Here is a 6000-nt window from a genome sequence, read left to right on the forward strand (position 1 = left end):
TTTCTAAAATTTGCTAAATTGTTCAGCGCACTTGCACTGTGAGCACAGAGGCATCTGGCTGAGAAATCTGCTGATCACTGACAAAGAATGAACTTATCATCAACTGAAGTTAAAGTGATAGTTACATTTTTTTTTTTGAAGCGGAGCTCCATGAAGAGGTTCTGATCCAAAAATATCGTATGTGTTGTAAATAGCTCTTTAAAAGACCTCAGTTTGGAGAAGCAGAGCTGAATTCTGGACAGACTGAAGGGCTAATGGCTAGTCTGAATGACCCCTCCTCCACACACACACACAGTGGTAATTGCGTTGGTTCTTTCATATGCAAGTTTCTATAAACTAAAGCCATTACATGTTTTTGTTTTGATTGGAGGTCTGATTGGTCATGGTTCTTGCAGTCAAAACCGAGGTGAGTAAAAAAAAAGGTTCTTGCAGTGGAAACACACTTTCTAACTCAATTTCCTTGAACTTAAGGTTGTTCAAAGTGCCATCTACAACAGGTAAGATATTAACTGTTTGTAACCTCTCAAAAGAATGCCACTTCAAAATAAAATAAAATAAATGTAACTTTATTTAAAATTTCAAACTTAGTCTTCCTGTCGAAAGAAACAAGAAGTAAAATCAAGAACTCAAAAGGAAAATCTAGTTTTTTTTCACATATTTCTTTGAAATCCATTTTTACATCACAGATGGAAAATTCCAGTGGTGTTATGATAACAGCTTCAGACATATTTGTCTACATAGTTTGCCTGATTGCAACCGAATAACCAACAAGCATCTGTTGTCTTCACACTTCAAGTTGCCTTATGTTGCCTTGAGAAGTCACTTATAGAAACAGTGTTTGTCAGATCTTGTTTAAAGCTGCCGCATTCAGTTCTGCTAATTGGTATTCAACTTGATATGACTCACGTACCACAGTCACCTCATCGACTGCCTGTGCAAAATTATATAATGACGACAAGAAGTCTCAAAAGTCATGACGATGTGAAGTAAACACAGAAAATGGAGTAGAAAAGAGGTACAGGAACCGCAATCAGAGCTTTCTGAGAGCTGATAGGAAAACAATTCATATCTGCTGAGCAGAAATAAATGTTTGCCTCAAACACGGAGCAAAGACAACTTCGTAATTTCTGTCGTGGGCAGAGAAAGAAGTCACTGATCTTTGCTCTTTCTGGTAAAATCTAGCTCAAAACAAAACATTCAAATTTGAATAGGCGGGAGAGAGAGGAGAGGAGTGAATCTAGACTGTCTCGTGAAGCCTCATGTGACTCTGTGCCTTCACAACTAAAAGGGGATATTTCTGCTCCAGTATCTAGTGGTAGTTGGAAAAAAAAAGGATTGTAAGTTACGAGAAAACATGCTTTTCAACCTAAAACCTCAATAAAGTAGTGGGGACGGTTTTAGGAGCACGACCCTGCAGAGAGGTTATTTAACAGCATATCACACCGCATCGTCATCTTCTTTGCCTCTGAAGTGCCTCTCCTTTTTATCCAAGCTTGGAAGCTCCAAAAACTGGAGTGCAGATGACATTTCATTTTGAAACTGACAATAGCTTAAGTGGTAATTGTTGAGTTCATGCTCCTGTGCATATCAGCGTGAAGCTCTCATCAGATCATGGATATAAAGTTTTCAATTTAAGACTCTTCCAAAAAAATCTCCTAAATCTCAAGGAGAGGCTTATATTTTTCATCATACTGGACCTAAAACCTGTCTCATAAATCGACTTCCCAGCCTGCCTCTGTGAACTAGCCCTTTAAGGAATCTTGACTGCGTGAGAGCAGCAGTTGCCATGACAACAAATGACTGAAGCGTATCTGTTGCCCGTGTAGTGGCGAAAGCTGTCAGAAACAGATAAATAAAACACAACCGAGGACGGGAAGCTTTTATTCTCCCTTTCAGAATGGAGTTCTGTGTGACAGCTCTGAAACTTTGATTTACTGCTCTCAGCCCGACGGTGAATCAGTCACGAAAACAAACACGTCCGTGAGTTGAGTATTCACTCACTGATAGCACGTTTGATTACTGTCCCAGCCAAAATGATTTTATTTCTCAGATCTTGACGTTTGCATCCCTTAGTTTGGTTGGAGAATAATGACAAGCTGATTGATGAGTTTCTTTTGCCGTACTTCTCCGCTCATCAACAACCATGAATTATTCCAGAGAATTAAATCAATTTGTCTTGCCATATATAGAAGCTGTTCCCATTACAGAGCCCGGCAGAATGGGCAACAGTGGATGGGAGCAAATGGGAACTGAAAAAAGACTGACTGCTGTATAAATATTTAAACAAGCTAAAGGGCAGATGGGTCTTTAGAATTAATTACCCCACTCAGAGTAAATATGAATGCGAGGACTGGCTTTGTGAGCAAAAGGCACCATGCCGGCATCTTTGCAGTATTAATGACCGGCAACAAAAGCACCTCACCTTTTAAAGAGGGGCGTGCTCACCGGGCCACAGCTGCAAGTCTTTGGGGTTACATTGGCTTCAGGTGGAATTGTCACAAATGGCTCCCAAGACACTGAAACCACTGTGTTCAAAGGAGCACTCATCTCACACCAAAGCCAGAATCAAGTGTCCCGGTCGATGGTCTGACACAGATCTTGTTCACAGGTCTCCCAGATAAGGGACCACCAGGCTACAAAAATGTTATGTTTTTTGTCTATTTCTGATAATGCTTATTGTCATAAAACTCCTTTTGACTTTGTTTCCTCTCTGAAAACAATGTTTATATGGAGCTCTAGAAGGACCTAATTTAATGGGGAATGTTTTAATTTTGAAATTACAATGAAAAACAAGTTTTATGATATTTTTGATGTTTAATATGTTTCAAATAGCTTATCAAATCTCCAATCTCCAACTCTTAAATTATTAAAATGAATTGTTTAGTTCTTTTGAAGTTCTGTGGAAAGGTTAACAAACAATATGTTACCTGTTGTATTGTACATAGCTTTTTGAATGATCTCAGTTTAGAAAAATGCACTTTAAATACTAATGATGTAATAGCTTTTTTTAACTTGAAACATTTTATGTGTTTACGTTGTTCCATTGTGAATAAAATGTGGGTGTATACAATTTGCACATCATGTTATTCTGTTTTTCTAGCAAATGAGAGTAGTGACAGCAGCAACACACTTCTGGTGCAGCCTGAGTCACTTTGTGCAGGAAGAGCATAGTATTTCCACCAGAATAACCATGGTAATGTGCAATTTATGGCAATATAAAGAACAACAATTGTACGAACCATCATGAAACCTTTGAGATCAGCGATGCTTTAAAACAGCATCAATCCACTTTGGTCTTGGTCCCACTCGGACTAGCTGTTCGCTCTTTAGTCTGCTCAGAATTAAACTCTATTTCTCCAAACTGACGTTGTTCATAACCTTTCCACAGATCCTCGCGTCACAAGAATTGAATCGCTTTAGATAAAAAAACGCAAAAAAAAAAAGAATGGAAGCTATTGAACCTTGAAGTGTTAAACACAGCAGGACATAAAACCAAAAAATCATTTTTGCTGAAATCTTTTTTTTGGGTTCAGTGTTGAATTCACGGAAAGTCTCACATCCTGTAATTGCTCCTTTTATTCCTTTTCCTTTATATAACTGCGTTGGTGGAGGTGGTGGAGTAAGACGAGCCGTTTAATCCTGGATAATGGGAGTGGATAGAAGAGCTCTTAGCCTGCGGGAAAACAGGAAGAAAAAAGTAATTTCTGGAAATAATGGGTATTGACAATGGAAAGGAGAAATAAAGTGGCAAGGATAACAAGGCAAGCAAACATGGACTGTACATGTGACAACAGCACAAAAAAGCCAATATTTCATTGTGTGTGTGTGTGTGTCCATGTACAGTAAATGAAAGCATACACATCCCACGCACTCTTCACTACACTCGCACCTTCCATGCTTGTGCCCACCCTTACACACATATTACTTCACACAGTTTGGTTTATAAAAAGCAATCTCACACACACACACACACACATATCCAGTCACTCAAAGCTACATCCTTCATGCTGCAGAGGTTCACCTCAAATCACCCTGAGGTGTTACAAAACAAATGGTCCTTCCATCTCCACACATTACTCACACAGACAGGATGCTGTTTGTTACATGTATTGAGTGGCCCTGCTCAACGTTTCTGACAAGAAGAAGGACACACGTCATCGTTGTCACCGGGATGATGTATAATCCAAACACCGACCAAGGACGCATGGCTTCTTCTATTGAAAGATTTGTAAAACCATATTTTACGAGCTCTTCATGTGAATCCTTGCTATTTTTTTCTATAGTTACCATTGAAACCCCATCGAGGAAGTTGTCTTTTATTTGTTTTTCATCAAAAGGTTTGGAGAAAAGAGCAGTCAATAGCTTTCAGTTGATTTCATATTTAGGCATCTCAATAAAACATTGCGAAGGTCCAGTCTTGACGACATTCTAAATTGCAGATAGACTTTTGAGACTCATGAATGACACACTTGATATTCATACAAACAAGGCTAGGCCGTCTGAATGGGTGCCAGTTGTTTCTATCCAGCCCTAATTAAGGCCACAATAGCATCATTATACTGTGTGTGTGTGTGTGTGAGAGGGTTTGTGTAACGACTGGACTGATTGAAATGTCGAAAATAAAAAAATAAAAAGAGGATGACTCTGGTCACGACTGTGTTTGTGTGTGTTGCAGAGTACCTGCTCCACACACACTCAGTCACATATGGGTCCCATGTTTGACAGAAAGTCATTTGTGGATCCTTGAGCTTTTTTTTTTTTTTTTTTTTTTTTACTTTTTTTGTGCTAACAAGCTGTCAGAGGGCAGATGGGTTGTCTTCGTCCTCGAGGCAGCGTCAGACTCGTGTAAAGAAAAGTGAAAATCGTATGATTTTTGAAACTGAAAATAGACTATTTTTGTCACACAAAGATTTTATTTTTCTTCTTCTCTCTTTTCTTCTGGTGTTGTGAGTGGAAGGAGGAAGAGGAAGAGGAGGAAGAGGAACCTATCTCTAGGGAGAATTATGTCATTTTGCTTTGCATAAGTGTGTGCTAGTAGGGTTATAAAACCATAAAAAGCAAGGAAGTATATGACTGAAGGTAAAAAATTAACATTATCAACATGAACTATATTTCTGAATCAACTCTTTTATGACTTTTTAAATTCCACACACTTGAAATTTATTAGATTAACAGTTGCAAGATTCTTGTTCTGATGCTTTCCTTTGGCAGTATTTGGGCTTCTTTAATTAATCAATCACTAATATGTATAATGAGTGCTGAAAAAACACAAAATTACAACATGAAGGCCATGGATTATAAAACGTGATCTATTTTTTGCTAAATGTTTAGTTGTACCAAACATTCTTCCCAATATACATTGCAAAATAAGGCTGTATCCCCCTTCACCCATTCCCCTTACTCCATAGCTCTACTGCAACCCGTTCTGTGCAGTCACGCCACGAGGGGTAGGGGTTTATCATTATTTTCAAATCGTTTTTAAAATGAAGTAGGACTATATGGCCTTCAAACTGAGATGTTTCAGTAGCAAACTTCAAACAAAAGGTTTGAGCTGCCCACATTTGTATCAAACACATAATTTCAGAATGACAGCAAAGATGGCTGTGTGGTCATATAAAAACAACCAAGTTTTAAGTAAACTTGAATAAAGAAGGATGAAAAATGCACTGTTTATTATTTAACCAAAGTTAAGGAATATTAGTTGAAACTGGAGTTTCTGACCAGACTTGAATAATTTAAAAAAGATTCTAACCATAAAATATGCATAAAGCTTTAATATGTTCTGATGAAGCATATTTATTTATTAGCGCTTCTGTAATTTTTGAGGAAGTTTATCTGGGAATACTAATATATTGCATACTTTGCAGTCTTCTCTGTAGAAAAAGAGCATTTTTGCTTGTGGTTTGACTTCAGCACCAATTCTTTTTGAATAAGTTAGTAATTTTTTCACATTTAAACACTTTCCCCCCCAACTTTTAAAGGAACTATAACAAAGACCTT

This window comes from Kryptolebias marmoratus, linkage group LG24 (assembly GCF_001649575.2).
Source record: "Kryptolebias marmoratus isolate JLee-2015 linkage group LG24, ASM164957v2, whole genome shotgun sequence".
Lineage (NCBI taxonomy): Eukaryota > Metazoa > Chordata > Actinopteri > Cyprinodontiformes > Rivulidae > Kryptolebias > Kryptolebias marmoratus.